Source organism: Tamandua tetradactyla, chromosome 13 (genome assembly GCF_023851605.1).
Source record: "Tamandua tetradactyla isolate mTamTet1 chromosome 13, mTamTet1.pri, whole genome shotgun sequence".
Classification (NCBI taxonomy): domain Eukaryota; kingdom Metazoa; phylum Chordata; class Mammalia; order Pilosa; family Myrmecophagidae; genus Tamandua; species Tamandua tetradactyla.
This window is the reverse complement of record NC_135339.1, coordinates 66,444,363-66,462,260: the sequence shown is the minus strand read 5'-3', so window position 1 is coordinate 66,462,260 and position 17,898 is coordinate 66,444,363. Positions and strand designations below refer to the sequence as shown.

Below are 17,898 nucleotides of genomic sequence, written 5' to 3'. Positions count from 1 at the left end.
CACAGAGTGAAATACGAGGTTGGTGAGATAAGCAGAAGCCAGTTCATCATGGCCTTAGGTGCCAGGTTAAAGTTCCTGGGCTTTGTCCTGAGAGCTAGTGGGGATCCAGTAACGGGTTTGACACAGAGGGTGGAAGTGTCAAGGTTAAAAGAAAAATAAATCTAATAAGTGTTCCTTAGAAATTATGTACAGTCAGTTAGAAATTGCTGAAACAACTTTGAAGCCAGAGTGACAATCCTGGAGACCATCAAGTGCTCGCCTTAGTGCTCCAGCATTACCCTGAATTCTTACCCAAAGGATCAAGAGGCAGCACAGTGGTGCCCAGTCCAGTGCCCCAAACTCCCAAAATTTTACCTGTCTGCTTTGGGGAAGGCAGGTGAATTCCCCACCCATTCGACTTGCAGACATTTTTGAAATACACAGTTCTTCCAAGAATGTTTCACACATTACCTCATCCCTCCCTTCTCACCAACCACCCAAACCCTGCTATGATTATCCCTGATGTAAGGAAAGGGTAAGTATGAATAGCAGTTGAAGCTTGAAAAGGGAGAGGAGTCTATTCTTAGAAACATTTTCCCATTGTCTGTTTGTCTTTTAGACTCAGCCTACCGTATTCCCGGCCAGTGTTGAAGTTATTGGCTAGATTTGCCGGGAAACGAAGATGGAGATCTAAGACCAGCTAAAAGTAGCAATGGTGATAATCTGAGACCGCTTATACTAATTTCCCCAAGGTGTGATCACTGGCGTTGCGCTTGATGAAGAATTCCTTCAAACCCTGCTACTTCTACTGGCTAGGGAATTTGATAGTGGAAGGTTATGACTTTCATAAACCATGAAGAACCCAGTTCCCTTCTCGCTAAAATAGGGGTAGTAAAACCGAGCCTAATTTCACAGAACAGTAAACAGGCTTTGGAAACTAAAGCGCCCTCTACAGCATTTTGAGCTCATTCTCCTTTGTGCCTGGCTACTCAGGGAGAAAGGCAACAACACATTAGTTTGTTACAAAACTGTGTTAGTTGTTTTAATCCATACAAGCTGGGAAAGTTAAAAGGACCGGCCTTCTGTCTCGATTTATATTTCCCTCCGGGGGCAAAACGGGAGGCCCCTGGAATTCCGCCGCTAGAAAACTGAGCCGCTGAAAAGGCACCGAAGAGGAGCAGCGACTTAACTCCTTCCATTCCGCGGGCCTAGACCGACTTTTAAGGGCGTTCTCCCGACTGCCCTCTCCACCCACCCCAGTTTGCTCCAGTGGCTAAATCCTGTCGCGCCCGGCTACACTCCTGTTCTACAGTCCCGTCTTGAGTTTCTGAGGGTCAGTAGGCAGACCGTCCGCGGCCGACCCTGCTTGCGCCCCTTTAACCTTCCTGGTCCTCCTTAAGGAGTTTCCCTGCCCAGGAGTAGAGGCGGGCGTTTCGTTCTTATAAGGAGGAAAAAGTTTCAGTGACATCCAGGAAATGAGTAACTCTGAAGCCTTTAGAGCCCTGCTGGAGAAGGCGGGAACCCACCGGAGTATCACCGCCCCCATCCCTCTAATTGCCCGGCTCGCTGCCGGGCCGCAGTCGCCGCCTGCCCACAGCTGCGTTCCGGCCCGTCGGACCCGCGCGGCGCTTCCCGCGACAGGTTGCTGGGCGAAAGCTAAGCGTAAGTCCTGGGCTAGCAGCCGCGAGGCAGGGCTTCTTCCCTGATAACCTCGAACGTTGGAAGGAAAAAGCGCGCGATGGAGAAGGGGGCGGGGGGGGGGTGGAAGGCGGAGTTGCGCACGAGATGGCGGCTTGGAGCCGAGGCGCGGGGGGCGCGGGCGCCTGCCTGCCTGCCCAGGCCGGCTGGGGACTGACTTTGGAGACACCTTCGCCCGCGTAAGCGCCCCTGCACAGGCGGGGTGCACTGTCTTCTTTCGCTCCCTCTTCCGCTTCCAGCCGAGCAGGGTGATGCACTCCAGTCTCTCCGCTCCAGCCGGGGTCGCGGAAACTGAGCGGCGCTTCCCTGCAGCCCGCGAGCGACTACCCAAGGGGCTCCGAGCCTAGCCCCACGCGGGACCACGTTTTTTGCGCCTAGTGCCCTGGCCGTCCGTTACTGTTGACGGTCTGCAGATGCTACCGCAGACAGAAAGGCCGATGTCGCTCGGCTCCTTAGCCTCCTTCCCTGCCCTCCCTGGAGGAAGGAGTAGTGAAGTTTGTTTCTAATTGGTTGAAGGAAGTGAAGCTAAGGGGTTGCTTCGGGCCGGATAAAGTCCCCGCCACTTCCTCCTTCGGGGTCAGTACTGGAGGAGACCCCACGCGAGGCAGAACTTTCTCTCGGGGCTGCAATTAGTCTCTGCTACGTGACCCCTAACTCCGACCCGGTGCCCCCTCTAATCAAGGGAATCAAGCCCCGGGGCCGGGCCGACCGCCGGGAAAGGAGCATGTTTTTTTTACTGAATCGCGCTTGTACTGTACTTAAACTTTTGCCCCTCTGCTGGATGTGAGAGGGGTCCCCATTATTCTCCCGCCACCCCCACTACATACTGGCAGCTTGCTGGACCCACGCCTTTTGCATCTAAATCAATTTTCGGGTCGGGTTTTATTTCTTGTTCCTCTTTTGGATTTGACTCAGACCCCTGCCCTTGTACACACCAGGTCTGCGTCGGAGAGGCTGCCAGTTAAAGCTCATCAGTGGCTGGTGCAGTCACGGGCCCAGGTTAACAGCGAAAACGGTGTGGCCGACCCAGGTAGAATCGCTGTCACTCTCCTGCTCGTTAATAATATAATGAGCTGTGCTTTTGAGCCGCTCCTCCCAGCCCTCCAGCCTAGTACCCCAGTGCCTTCCATCCATGGTTTGCTAATTCCCTTTGTGTGGCTGCTGCTCCGGGTCATTCTGCCCTCACCTCATGTTTTCCACTTGTGGGTAATCATTAAGTGGCTATACTGACTCTCCGCTCTCCGGGATAGATGGAAAGTATTCTTTGTTCTGGTATCATCCTCCAGCTCTGTTGTTTTCAACGATGCAGCAGTTTCAAGCTCTGGCTTTCAGGGAGCAAGGATCTGAACTTTTAACCCAATCATAGCAGAAGTTCACCTTGCCTGGAACAAACTCAGCCCCCCAGCCCTCTGCAAGGCCCGGGAGGGAAACAAAGAGGAGGGTATGTGTGTGTAAACTTTTTCTCCGAGGGCAGGAACGGGGAGGAGCTTCTGGGTAGAGGCTTCTGGCAACATTGAGATGGTTCTCTCTACCTGAGAGGGTACTGCCTGGGAGAAACTTGGTTCTATATTTTCCTCTTGGACCCTCTGGGGCCTATACAGGGAAGGAAAGTGGGGGGGAGGGGGTTCTGTCTGATGAAGAGGGTGCACAGTCTTGTGAGGAGACAGTGAAAGCACCCCACGCATGGAGGCCTGGATGGGCAGGGCTGGACCGATGAACCGTGGTCACCCAGTTTTCAAGACACCTCTTGTGATTGGTCCAGGATTTTTCCTGGATTTTTCCAGGATTTGTCCAGGGGCAGAGGGCTGGAGAGTACAACTTGTGAGGGAGAGCTGGCAATATTGTTCAGGTATCTCAAAGCCTCAAGTTTGTCACTTGAGAAAAGGAGACTTGCTCTTTCCTGGTCTCAGAGATTCACCAGTCAAGAAGCAGGGAGACCCATTTCAGGGTAGGGTAAGAAGGGACTTCCCAACACCTAGTGCTCCCCCGGTTTGTAACACGCTGCCTATGACTGTCATCAGTGAGTAGGAAGAAGGTCCCTCCGGGGTCTAAGCATCAGTGATTCCATGTTTGGGGTTGAGAGTCCCCTTGATGGGACAGAGTGGTGTGGCAGCTTGAGGGGCTTTGGGGGAAAACTTTACTACAAAGTGTATCCAAGGGAAGAAACAAGTGCTTAAGGTGTGCCTGGTAGCCAAGAAGAGGGACACTATTTGTGGCTGAGACCAGTCCATCATAGGTACCCCTCTAATCCAGGCTTCTTGAGTTGGGGGACACATCCCTGAGGCTGCTGAGAGCTGATAAAAATACCCAGGGCTGCTGTTAGCCTATGAGGTGCTGTGCATGAAATAGGATAAGGTGCTCCTTCTGGGCAAAAGGATGGCATGTTGGTGCTATTTAGAAGAAAATTGGGTCTCTGGATGGACACAGCCAAGGCACATAGCTGGGCATATGGCATGTGGGTCAGATACATTCTCACTTTTTATCCAAGCGCCTGGTACAGGCTGTGTACTGTAGCCTAGACAACGATTCTCAGCAGCCCTGAAAACTAATAATTATTGAGAGCTTGACATTTGCCAGGCTCTATTTTTTTTTTCCAAAAGCCCTTTGTATTACTTCATGTAAACCTCACAGTAACCCAAGGAGGTAGGTATTATTGTCTTTTATTTTACAGATGAGGAAACTGAGATACAGAGAAATTATTCAGGGCCCTAAAGGCTGAATCTAAATCACTGAGCAGTCACAGAACAAAAAGCAGATTAAGCTTTAAAAGCTAGTTTAATTGGGGACCTCGTGGGAAAGAGAGAAAAGGACTTGCCCTTCTCTTTCTTTGCTAAAGGAGAAAATACCTACTCTCAGCCCAGGCGCAGGAAGGATGGAATGGAAGAACAAAGGAACGAGGCAAGCCCTGCCCTGATGGTTGATGGAGAGGCCTGGGCCAAGCCTCAAATGACTGCTCACTCTGGGTGGTGTGAGGTGGCAGATCCAGTTAAGGCCTGGCATGAGGGTGATGAGTAAGTGCCACCTGGGTGTGGGGCGGAGAGAAAAGTGACAGCTGCACGCCAGGCCCTGGCCTAGGTGGAGAATTCCCACAGGAATGAACTGAGCTGGGGAGTGTCCAGACATGCCGACCTGATTCCCCCATCCCCTTCCCTCGCCAGTCCTGTTCACCTGCAGAAGCCCTTCTTAAGCTCATCCGGGAAACCTTTCCCAGAATTCCATTTCACAGCTTCATATAAATAGTCATGTATTTTCCATGCTGTACCTTTTGGTGCTCAGCTGGAACTGAGCATTTTACTCTATAGTGTCAATAGATGCTTTAAACAAAAAAGGCTTCTCAGCTAATGGTGACTTCAAGATGTCTTCTGTTGCCCAGCAGATTTCCCAGAGGGTGTTGTTCACCTGGATGGTGTCACCTGTCCCAGGTGCTGTGTCCACTCAGATATCCCATCGCTGCAGTTTTCAGACTAGTTTGAACTTGGGGTACTGAGTCACCCTTAGAAAGCTCCCAGAAGTGGATGTACAAATCAGGATGCCAGTTTACTAATTAGCAAAGAAACGTTGTAACCGTCTCACAGACTGGATGTCTGTTCCCTGCTTCCTGAGCAAACCACGTGGGAAACCAAAGAGCAGAAGGTGGCTTGAGCTTGGCAAGGCTGGAGTCAGAGCATGGGGGGGGGGCATGGTATTTAATAGCAGGGACTCTGTTGGCCTCTGGGGCCTTTCACCAATGGAAGAACACCTGCACCAGATACCTGGGTCAGCCTAGCTGCATTCATCTCCTTGGCTAGTGCCCTAAGAGCAATATTTACCTTGTAGGATTTCTCCCTTTCCTATTTTGTAAATTGGCAAACTTTTTTAAAATGTCACTTATTTGTTTAGTGCTTTAAAAGCATTAGCTGCAATATATGCTTTGTTTAGGTAAATTAATGACTTAAATTAGGTTATGGTCTTATTTGGCTTTATAGGAACCTGGTCATCCCTGTTCTGAGGGATTATGTGTTGATTTCAGGCATAATGACCAGGGATTCGTCTTCTCTGCTTTATTTCTGAAGCTCTACTTTGCTACTCTTGTGCATGACTTCACTATTGCTCCTTAAATGCTTAGTGTAAATAAGTGCACTTACTACAGTGAGATTGTGAACACCCGGGTTTAGAACATACCTAGAGTTATAGAATTGACTGTGCAGATATTGAGGTGCAGATAATGGCCTTAAGTTACAAATGTCCCCTCCAGGGACGGCCATGTCCTAAACCCCAGGGACTGGTGATTATGCTGCCTTATCTGACTAAAGGGACTTTGCAGATGTGCTAAAGTTAATGATCTTGAGATGGGAAATTACCCTGGATTATCCCATGTAATAAGCGGGAGGTGATAGAGTTAGTCAGAAGTAACGTGACCACTGAAGCAGAGACTGGAGTGATGCTTTGAAAGGAAGCCTTGTACCAAGGAATGCAACAGCCTCTAACAACTGGATAGGCAAAAAAAATGGATTCCCCTTAAGCTTACAGAAGAAACACAGCTTTACTGACAACTTGATTTTAGGACTTATACCCTTCGGAACTTTAAGATAATAAATTTGTATTGTTTCAAACCACTACTTGTTATAGTAGCAGTAGGAAACTTAAAAGTACAGCAAGTTAGGGTGGTGCAATGGTGGCTCAGTGGCAGAATTCCGCCTGCCATACCAGAGACCCGGGTTCGATTCCTGGTGCCTGCCCATGTAAAAAAAAAAAAAGGTACAGCAAGTTAGTGGCAGGTGTCTGAGGGGAAGTGAGAATGAAAGGCTTCAATATCTTAAACAGGGCCAGGAAGACGAGAGTAGTTGATACAGAAAGGGGAAGCTGGAGACCCCCAAGAGTGAACCTAGCACTCACTAGGTTCACCATTATTTCTTAGAGTCTCACCATTGTTTCTAAGAAGTAATTCTGTTTCTAGGGGGCATGCAGCCTCAGGAGGGACACCCCAATGGGGTGAGACTATCTAGTCCACATGCCTTGTGGACCATGAATATAAACCCCAGACCTCTAGCCATAACTTCAGAACCATCTCCCCTGCCCCGACTTACCTTTCTGCAGAGAAACACCCCCTCCTCAACCCAGGTTGGTTGCTAATTCTCCCAACTTGTTGGGAGCTTCTTGTGGCCTTGCCTGGAGGGAGGTTCCTCCTGGGATTTCAACCACAGTCCTTCCTAAAGACCATGTCCCTTGTTATAGTACACCTTCAAATTCCAAAGACTGTGGGACGTGTTGGTGTTTGTAAGAATGAGCAATGTCATAGTTTGGCCATTGGTGCCCACTGTGGATTATGTGGGTGGGCTCAAGTCTTACAAGGAGGTTGAGTTCTAAATCAACACATGGAACAAAAATTGCATAAAGTTGAAATGACTCTGGAAAATCCAGTAGGAAGGTAGTAACATACTGGAGACGAACATGTCATATATCTATAAGTTCATTACAGTTTGTATTTCTTCAGTGTTAGAACACAGTACTATTTCTTCAGGTGAGAACAAATTTGCTTACATTCAGGGACCATGGCACTTTAAATAGTGGATCCCTGCTCAGTGGGATAAGATGCCTGCACCACTAAAAGCACATGGAAACCTTAGATCAAGCCAGCTGGGAGAAGAGCAGATCTGTGTCTCCCTTCTCATATTCATTTTGCTGTCTGCACTCGGTAAGTGATTGGCAGATGAAAATGGGATTATTTCAATTTTCTGTCTCTCACTGTCACTCTTCTTTCCCTCCTCCTCTCCCTTTTCCTCTTCTGCTTTCTTTTTAACCCCAGCCACATACAATTGTATTAGTTAAATTGTTATACACTTTCAGGGTTATAGGGCCTGGTTACAAGGTTAAATGTTGAATGCAAGTCAAGAGGATATATGAGGTCAACAGGAAACCAAGCGTTGAGCAAAGAAACATGGTCCTTAATTGGGAGGGATGTTTGGGGCAATGAGAGGGTCTGGACTGGCCTCTTACTGCTGCCTGTGTGAGCCTGGGGGTAAAGGAGTCCCAAGGCAGTGTGTGTTTTGCCTACCTAAGGCCACCTGACCTGCCTAGCTGGTCTCTGGATTTAAAGGGGTCTCCCTCATCTCTGTTCTCATGGCTTATCATCTCAAGATAGATGCCTTGGAGCCAAGAGAAGTGCCACCTATATGGGTTTTGGAATCAGGCCGACCTGGGTTGCATTCTGGCTCCACTACTCAGTAGTTGGGTGTTCCTGGACAAATTCCTTGACTGTTCGAAGCCTCGGTTTCATCACCAATAAAATTGGGGTTGTTGTGAGGGTTAAGCCAAATGATGCATACAAAGTGTTTAGCACAGTGGTTGGCCAGGTATTAGGTGACACAGTATTAACTCTTAAGGGTGGTAGAGATTAATCAGAAGTCTACAGTTCCTGCTGAATTGGGGCCTCAACTTCCGCATCAGTGCCACTGCTGCCTTCTTTGAGGCCTGGGCAAATGAACAGGGATGCAGGGACCCAGATTGACCCAGATGGTGAGATGGAGAGCATCACAGTGCCTTCTGTGGTCTTTCCAGAGCTGAGGACAAAGCTGCCCATCTGACCTGTTGGTTGACTCTGGGAGAGGGTAAGTTGGGTTTAAGGCACAGCATGTAACAGGCATCCCAAGGGAAGAGAAGGATGAGAAGATTTTCTGGGAAGGGAAGGGGTTCATTTGGGAGTGCCCAAGAGGTAGATAGGATCCTGCTTAGCAGTTTGGCATCTGTGATGTTTTTCCATAGAAAGCACTTTCCCCTTCTTGCACGTGGCCTACCCCGTGACATCAGCAGAATGGAAGCACCTTGCAGGTGACATCACTGTTGCCCAAGGCAACATCTCCATCTTAAGGTAGACAGAGAGGAGCAAGGAGAAGCTAACCCCAACTGTAGGACACATGTGGAAGGGAAGGAGCATAGAAGGTGGAACATCCACAGGTGTGTTTCTCAGAGGCTCGGGAGAGGATGGGCCTTGGGAGGCTTGAGCGCACAGGGAGGGGCTCCGATTTCAGGTCTGGTGCCAGTTGGTGGTAGATCTTCAGACCTTGGGTTTTCCCCGAGGGAAAAGAGCACAGTGCTGACCTCTGCAGTCTGCTTTCATTCTCTAAGCTGCACTTGGAACAAAAAGCAGACTTCCTTCAGGGGCTTCTGGGGGCCTTCACAGCTCTGCACCTCCCTTCTGCAGCCTAAGTCCGTGAAGACAGGGTAGGGAAAGGACCGCCTGGATTAAAGGATGGAAAGATTAGGAGAGTAGCTTTCCCTTCCTCTTCACCCTCTTCCCGGAAAGAAAGCAGGAAACGAGGATTCCCACATCCTTGCTATTGGTACTGATTTTAATTTATTGAACAAGTATTTATTGTGTATCTGTGATCTGCAGGGCACTGTGCTAGGAATTCGGCCACCTTTTGGGGCTGTATAATCTATGCTCACAGAGAGGAAGAGTGTAGGGAAACCTTTGCCCTGAGTGTTAGTACCAAAAGTCCTCACACGTCACCTCTCACCCAGCTTTAACCTTCCCTGTGGGCTTCTGGCTGGTTCACATTAAACCCGTGGACTCCCTTCTTCTCCAGGAGTTCACACAGTCAGAGGTATGGGAGATATGCCTGATGTTTTGAGTTTTAGGATGGTCATGGGTGTCCTCTGTGCCCACCTAAGGGAGACCATCGGGTCAGCCCTGGTTAAGGGCTGAACTTGCTTGAAGATTCTGATGCTCTTTATTTGGCAACCTGTGGCTTCAACTACATATTGTAAGGTGATGCCTACTGTTCTCTTTAAGACAAATGCCTAAGCAGGGACTGACTGCCAGAAGGCAACACAAGGGATGAAAGATGTAGGAAAGGGAGAACTTCCCACCCTCAAGAAGGGTGAAACACCAGATGATGTGGGTATTCCTTCTCTTAAGAGGTTTAGAAAAAACATGGGAACTTCTCCACCTGGCACTGGGGTTTCTCAAGAGGGAATTGTGCTGAAATTGCCTTGCCTTTCAACTTTAAGGCATCTGTTCATGCAGCTGGGCATAACTTTGGATGCTTTAACATAGTTTCCCCGACATCTGATATACCAGTGGTTAAAGTAATTGCCCTATTTTTTTCTCTTTTAAACATAGCACTCTCAGGGTTATAGATGAAAGTTAGAGTATTGTCAACATAAAAGATTATTGCAAACTGTCTTCCTATTTATAAATCTGGTCCCCAAATCAATTGTCATGACCCTTTTGTTCACAAAAGTAGAATTGACCTTTTTAGATAATACTTGTTTCACTAAAAGAGCACCTACTGTGAGCAGAGCTCCATTCTTGGGGTTGTACATATATTTGTTTCTTGTCCTCATCCTACCCCTTGAAGGTACGTATTACCCCAGGATTACAGATGAAGAAACGGGCTCAGTCAGGGACTTACCCAGAGTCACAGAGCTGGTGAAAGCAGCAAAGGTGGGACTTGATCCCAGATCTGTTGCTTCCCAAAGCTTTAGACTCTTTCTACTATACCAGGTTTCTATCAACTCGATGGCCCAGTGAGCATGACGATAACTTAAAGAATCCCACAAAGTTTTGAGTGTCATGGGAGAGAAGATGATAGGAAGACCCCAACCTCCAAGCCTGAGCTGTTTGATCCCTTCTTGCTGTGACTCACTTTATGATATTAGCAGACAGGGCTCAGTTTCTCTTTCTGTTTAATGGGAATACTAACAGATGGCACCAGATAATAGTCAGAGCACTTTGCGATCCTCAGATGGAAGTCCTAGCTAAAACACAAAGCCCACAATTCCCAAATGACTCGCTCCCCAGGTGAGTAACACATGGGGCACTTGCTGCCTGGGAGAAAGGAACCAGGCTCTCCCTTTAGCTTTGGAGCTACCCTGGGCCTTCTCTGTCATTTCCCTCAAGCCGATGAAAAGGGAACCTCCTACCTGCCTCTGACAAAAGGTGGCGGGGTGGGGGGGGGGGTGTTGTCATACAACAGGCATTTAGCCCTGCCTGTTGATACAAAACCATGTGCTCATAACAAACTGTTCTCGTGGGAGCCTATTTCAATAGCCAACGTAGCAGCAGCCAGGGGACCCGCCTGAAGTTCATGAAAGGGTCCTTTGTTTTCCAAAATTTTGTTCCAGAGCCACTAAGAAGGCAGGACTGCAGCATGCCTGGGCCGGAGGGGAAGAGAGCAGGGAATGCTTGGGCCCCATCCATGTATGCTGCCTAAAATGCACCCCGTGCATCCACACCGCTTCCACCCTGAGCCTCTGCCCAGTGTCAAAAGATGCCCCGTTCCCTTTGCCTGATCGGTAATATATTACTGGAATATTATATTCCGGTAATATAGCCGGAAGGGTATTTACCTCCCCTTTCCTTTTGGCTGAAACACCATCTCAATACCACAGGTCAGCGCTCAGAATCTCTGGATAGAGAAGTCTCGGAAGCCCGTTAAGTCCAGTTCTCTGTTTCATGCCCAAATTCACCTGAATTGTCACCTACCCTTGAAAGTCACATAGGCCTGGGTTTGAATCCTGGTTCTGACACTTAAGATCTCTGCAATCTTGGGTGAGTAGCTTCACCTCTTTGTGACTTGGTTTCCTTGTCTGTAAAATGGAAATAGTACTTGCCACAGTGGTGTATTGTGAGGATAAAATGAGGTCATGCACATAAAGCATTTTGCATCATCCATGAGCCTCAATAAATATGCTGTGTTGGTCGCTATTTACTTAAACCCTTCCTTCCATGTCATGCAGATTGTGGCAGTGCTATGCAGGTTGTTCAGTTTTCTCTGGAAAGTGAAATTGCCTTTCACTCTGTCAAGGGTTAAGACTCCTCTGTGTGCCTTTTTTTTTTTTCTTACCTACCCTCTATTGAACCTATAAACCCCATTTATCTTCCATTTCTAGAGTGCTCTTGAACAAGGAGGTAGGTACCAAGGGAAAAGGTGGCTGGGGACGGCTGAAGGTCAGATAAATTCATGTTGGGGTTCATTCCTGGGTCATTTTCTTGGTAAACATGGTCAGTGAGTTAGCCTGTAGTTGGATGGAGGCTGGTCCAGAGACTGAGTGCAGCTGTCTCCAGGGCTGTGTCTGGAGGAGATTTTGCTTACATTTCCCATAGCACCTACCGCTGCTAGTGCTTTGCTTTTTTGACTGCGGGATGCCTCCCAAGAAGAAAAATCTTAGAAGTTACTTCATCCAGAGCTTCCCACTCCACCCCCATTTCAAATTCCTGCTTCTGAGAGTAAAAGCCAGGAAGTTCTTTTCGCAGCCCTGATTCCATTCATTTATTCATTCATGTATGCATTAATTCATCCAGCAAGCATTCCTGGAGCACCTACACCCTTCTAGCTCTGAGCATCAGAACAAGGATTTCTCCTAGGTTCTCAGAGCTTAGTGGAAGAACTCCTGTCAGTGCTGTCTGGCAAGGAGGGAGGGACCTGTTGAGCTTCCTCTGACCCCAGATGTCCTCCTCTCCCTCTGTGTCAGACCCGGGGGCCTTTAGAAGAAGCCACTGGCCTCCCTGCCAACCAGGTAGAATTGGTAGGATTTTGCTTGGCAGAAGAAAACAGAAAAAGCAGGAGATATTTTGGGAGAGTTCTGGAGGCCTGAGATGCTGATCATGTCTGCTCTTCCCAGAGGAATTTTAAGTGGGTTTGAGATGCAACCAGGAGGATTTAACAAATCAAAAGGGACACCTGACCTTCTTACCAATACTGGTAATAATGTAATTTTCAAAGTGCTACCAAGGGATGCAGACAAAGCTGTGAAGTAGGTACTGTTCTCATCTGAGGTGATGGAGCCAGAATGCCAACACAGGCAGTCTGAGTGCAGAGTTTGGCCCCTTAGCTGCTCAATTCTAATATATTTAAACCTTTGCGCAGTGTTAAGTGTGGCTGTGCTGGCTGAAGCGCTTTGGGCTGTTTCTTTTGGGGGGGAGCCTTGTGATACAAAACAAAATGTGGGGTTCTTGACCTGTGTCGCCACAGCCAATCTATGACCCTGGGGGTCTCAAAGAGAAAAAAAGTCTATTGCTGAACACAGAGCAGGAGATCATATGGCCTCTCAACCTAAAAATCTGTCTCTTGAGTCTAAGAAGTTTAGGGTTTTTTATGGATTCAAACAAAGGAAGGTGGAGTGGCTAACATTACAATAGTGAGTATAAACAAGGGCTGGGACTAAGGTAGAGAATAACCATCACAACAGTGAGTATAAACAAGGCTGAGACTAGCTCGGGGAATTTCAGTAATTTCAGGTATTAACTTTTGACTGTTCTCCAGGTCCTGGAAGGAAAAGCTTCCACATGATGTCTCAGTAATCACAATCATTTGTTAATTCTTAACTTTCATTTACTTGGAGGTAGGGGTATGTCCAGGTTGACTTGACACCTTCTCTTGGCTGTTTGCTGCCCACCCCTGTCCGACTCGTGTGCCAGGCATTCCGCAGGCATTGTTTGGACACCTACTGTATGCCAGGCACAGTCTCCGGCAGAAGCTAGGGCCGAGTGGGTACATCATTCATCGTGGCTCCATCCCTGCGGCTGGGAGGAAAATGTTGCAGTCGTGGGTCGTTGTTCTTTGGCTTTGTGTAATGTGCAGGGAGCGTGACTGCGTGTGTAATCATCGGTGATTCTGGGGGTGATTTTGTTTGCCGTTGTGGGCCCTCGGCTTTCCCTGGAGGTGAACTGGTTGCTCTGACTAACGTGGCCTCCGTGTGGGGAGGGCAGGCAGGGGCTCTAGTTCAGCCGCGTCCAGTCCCCCGCAGCTGCCAGAGCCCAAGCAAGGAAGCCGACCGCAGGCTCTTAATTTCTTTTTTACAACTGGGTTGGTCTCCCTCTTGCCTCTGTGTTTCTTACTGTCTGGCTGTTCCCCTTTATTAAGACGAAAGGGGTTTTCAGATCTTTACAGGCACAGAGGGTGTGTGTGTGTGTTCGTGTGTGTGTGTGTGTGTGAGCTGTGAACCTGTGTGTGTGTGTGTGAGCTGTGAGCCTGTGTGTGTGTGTGTGTGAGCTGTGAGCCTGTGTGTGTGTGTGTGTGAGCTGTGAGCCTGTGTGTGTGTGTGTGTGTGTGTGTGTGAGCTATGAGCCTGGCACCTGCAGGAGGCATGAAGCCCCTGCCCCCTTCCTCCCACCCTCCAGCCCTCTCCCCAAGGCTTTGTGTCAGGTACCGTCCAACAACTGGGGCGGGAGGATGGTCTGAGATTTTGAGATTTCACTGGGTGGGGGCAAGAATCCTTAGAGGCCAGAATGTGGAGAAGAGAGGGTGGGCTGGGCAGGGTGAAGTGCTGGGAAACTACCTTCCTGTGTCCCTGGAAAAGTCCCGGGGCTCGGTCCCTCCCTGCCCCCAGAAGCAGACCGAGGGCACAGGCCAGACTGTCTTTCTGAGCTGGTCTCTCTGCCCCCATCCAAGGATCAAAAGGAAGGTAGTTGCGGGAGCTGGCAGTTTAGTTCCATCCATCCCCAGTTCATCTCTGAAAGGGGGGCCCAGGGAAGCTTTGTGTCCTTTGTTTTGTCCTGGGCTTCTGCTCCCCGTCCCCTCCCACCGCCTGGTGCTCTGGCTGTCATTTGGAGCTGCTGCCCATTCGTGCAGCACCCCTCCCTGCTTTACAGAAACAGTGTGGCTTTTCCTGAGCATCTGCTGCTCCTCTGGGGTGGGGGCTGGGTAACAGAGCTCAGGGTGGAGAGGGAGGGAGGAGGTGTCTCCTTGAAGACAACAAGCATTGGATTTGGGGGGCTCTGGCACACCCTGCTTGGCGCTGGCACCCTTGTGGTGGGGGTGGGCGTTCATATTCCCTCTGTACTCGGTGCTCTTGTGACTGGCGTGGGGGCCACAGCAGTAGGGGAAATTCCCAGAAATACTAACTCAAGCCAAGCTTGTATTTAATTGTGGGAAAGGATCAGCACAGCGTTCTTGTAGGGTCAGGAATAGAAAGCTGAGGTGGGAATCCCGGGGGTCAGGAGAGCCGCCTCCATGCACACTCGCTGCAGGAAATGCACCCTCCCTGGAAAGGACCTGCGTTGAGGGAGACCCTCTTTGGAGAGTGGGTGTCTCCAGCAAGCAGGGCGTGAGCTCGGAGCGGGCAGCCCTGTGTTTGGTCTGTGGAGATAGATCAACAAGATCCCGGGGAGCTTCCAGCTGAGGAAGGTGGTGGGATGAGGAGCGGCCTGGGGTGCCCAGGGGACCTGCGGGGTCTGGAGCCTCTGGAAGCTCAGTTTGCCCTCGGGCTTCTCTACCTTCTCCCCACCTGTGGGACCTTGAGCAGGTGGCTCAGTCTCTCAGATGGGGCTGATGGCACGTCCCCCAGGGCGGTGGCATGGGCTAAACAAGCTAAGCGAGAGGCCCCGGGGGAGCCAGGCTTTGCTGCGTCGCTGCCGTGTGTGGGGCACATCTAGAGAGACTCTTCATCTACACAGGGCAGTGGGCGCCGGCCTGCACCAGGCTTAAATAATACGTCCGTCTCCCTCCCCTTGGTAGAAGAACAAGAAGGAGGGATTTGTCTGGGGAGCGGGTGGCAGTGGGATCTGGAAGGCTTCCTGAGAGCGGCGGTGAGCCTGGCAGTGTGGGTGGTTGGGTCGGAGGGTCTGGAGCAGCAGGCCGGCCCAGGGAGGGGCACTGGGCGTGTGGGAGGCAGGGGAGGCGGCCAGGCATGTGAATGGTCTGAAGTGGCTGGGACAGTTGGGAAGGGAACTGAGTGGTCCCCGAGGCTGGTTGGGGCTGGGCCTTGAATGTCAGGCTTAAGGCATCTGACCCACACGAGTCACATGCAATCAGGAAACCACTGAAGAGGGGAAGGGAGACCTTGAGGTTTGGGGAGGCACCTGGGGTCGTGGGCGTGAGGCCCCATTGATATGGAGTCCCCAGGCTTTGGGCCGCCTGGCCAGCACTGCCGAGGCAAGGCTGGGTCATGGGTGACTGGGAACAGACGTGGAGAAGTCAGCGGGAGGAGCTGGTTGGCAGAGGTTGGCAGAGCTTGGAGACTGCTTTAGTTTCCTAGAGCTGCCGTGACAAATCAACTAAACTATACAGCTTAAAACAATAGAAATGTATTCTCTCGCAGCTCTGGAGGTGAGAAGACCAAAATCAAGGGGTGGGTAGAACCCTGTGCTAGGGGAGGAGGCTTAATGGACCCCTCCAGCTCCTGGTGGCTCCAGGCATGCCTTGGCTTGTGGCTGCGTCTCCATTCTCCACTTCTGTTTTCACGTGGTCACCTCCTCCGCATGTGTCTTCTCCCTTCTGTCTCCTTGAAGACAACAAGCATTGGATTTAGGGCCCAACAGGATAAGCCGGGATGAGCTTGTCACTAACTTAACCACATCTGCAAAAACCCTTTTGCTGAATAAGCACATATTCACAGATTCCAGATATTAAGACATGGACGTATCTTTTCGAGGGCCACCATTCAGTCCACTACAGGGACTACGAGATCTGAGTGTCCTGGATGAGAGTGAAAGGGGCTGTGGGCCAAAGGCTCCGGGGTCTCCCAGCAGCCCCATCCTTCTCTCTGTCACTGCTTCCCCCATCACTGGGACCTGCAGGCTCCCTCATCCCTTCACCTCCCACCACTCCCCAACCCAGCTGCAGATATGGGGCCTCAGTCTGTCTGTCCCAAAACATTGTGATTTTCCTGACATCCTATGGTCAGGGCCTCTGCTGGTAGGCAAGTCACTGAATGTGGCTGGACGGACAGACACCATGGCCTGCCTAAGACGTGCCCCGGCACTGCTGCTGAGGGAAGGGCAGAAACAGGAAGGGTGTGGGCCCTCCTACCGGGACTTGGTGGGCCCAGCCACTGTCCCTTCTGCGCTTTGCTGACCAGCCACATGACCCAGTCAGAGGGAGGGGCGGGCATCCTGGGGACTTTTTTGGCAACCCCTCCCTCTTCCATGAGTAAGCCTTGAGAAAACTGAATGCCTTCAGCGGGTGTCACTGGACACCTCCAGCAGAGACCTACTGGTGTGTCCACCATGCACGGGCTCACCTTAGTAAAAAACAGATCATAAAAGGCCGGTTCCACTCCGGGTTTTATACTTTTCCCCTTGGCTCTTTGGAAGGTCCTCCTGGACTGGGCATCTGTGTTGGCATCTCTGCCCTCTGCTCTCTCTTCTCTCCTTCTCCTCCACTCCCACCAGGGTCCAGTTGATCCTTGAGCCCTCAGTCAGCCTGGGGTCTCCCCAGGGTCAGGGGAGGGGGCCTAGGGGTCTGGGCTCCAGGTCCTTTGGACCACAGACCTTACTCTGTCATACTGAGTGCTCCTTAGTGTGTAACCATGAGCGACGGGGTCTCCTCCTTTCTCTTGGATCTTGGAGAGGCCGAGGGCAAGGGAGAAAACCCATATGGCCTTCACAAGAAGCCCCCATCCCAGGCCTCATACAGAGTAAGCCCTCGAGAAATGTTGGTTGTAATGACTCTTCAGGGGCAGCTGCTGTGGCTGACAGGGAGGTGTGGGATAGGAGCGAGGCTGGGTTTGGGGAGAAAAACCAGGTGCCATTTCAGAAAGTCCTGGATGCAGAGGGAGGTAGCAGGTGATGATATTGTGGGGGGTGGGGGGAAGTGAGGAAGGTCAGGGGTCCAAGGGGATGGGAGAGCTGGGGAGGCAGCAGCAGGAGAGGGAAGGCTTGTGCTGACCAGTTGCCCACCGTCCACCCTATCCACTGGGGATCCTGCTCATTGCCAGTGGGAGCCTGGTCCCTGGCGGGCTCGGTTTTGGCCAGGAGGGCTGGCAGGGCGGAGGAAGCTGAGCCTGGCTGGAGGCCAAGAGGAAGACCCTGCCCAGCGGGAGAAATGGAAGGTGACTGGGGAGAGTGGGGGGGGGGCGGGGCAGGTGCAAAGATGATGGAAAGGGGAGGCCCTTGGGGCACAGCACCACACCCTTTCTACTCACTTTCTCAATTTTCTGTTGACCCTCTTCCTTCCTCTTTCCTTACTTCCTTTCTTCACCCTGCTGTCTCCCACTAGGGCCCAGCCCCCACCCCCGGTGCTGCTTGGCCACCCACACTTCCTCTCCCATATCTCTGGTCCCCATTTGGAGTGCAGATGAAGAGAGGCCCCAGAGGTACTGGGGGCAGCGCTAGTGTGGAGGCCAACTCTGCAAGACAGAACTTTCTCCTCTGCCGCGGAGGACCAAGGGTGTGTGCCAACCATCTTGAGTGAGGATGCATTGAGAGCCACGAACTACCTGGCTGGTGGCTGTCTGCGCCCGGGCCCTGAGTTAGGCAAAGAGGAAGGGTTTGTGAAGATGTGTTCCTCTCACAGCTGC

General features: G+C 50.8%; 1 protein-coding gene across 4 annotated transcripts in view; it reads left to right on the top strand.

Annotated features, from left to right (window-relative positions):
• The first annotated feature begins 1,378 nt into the window (after positions 1–1,378).
• ITPRIP (inositol 1,4,5-trisphosphate receptor interacting protein) overlaps positions 1,379–17,898 on the top strand; it is a 34,836-nt gene continuing 18,316 nt past the window's right edge. For 2 of the 4 annotated variants that reach the window (XR_013161720.1, XM_077125947.1), the window contains exon 1: positions 3,136–8,610. The gene's annotated coding sequence lies outside the window, so the exon portion shown is untranslated. The other 2 variants (XR_013161721.1, XR_013161722.1) reach the window with 2 other exon arrangements.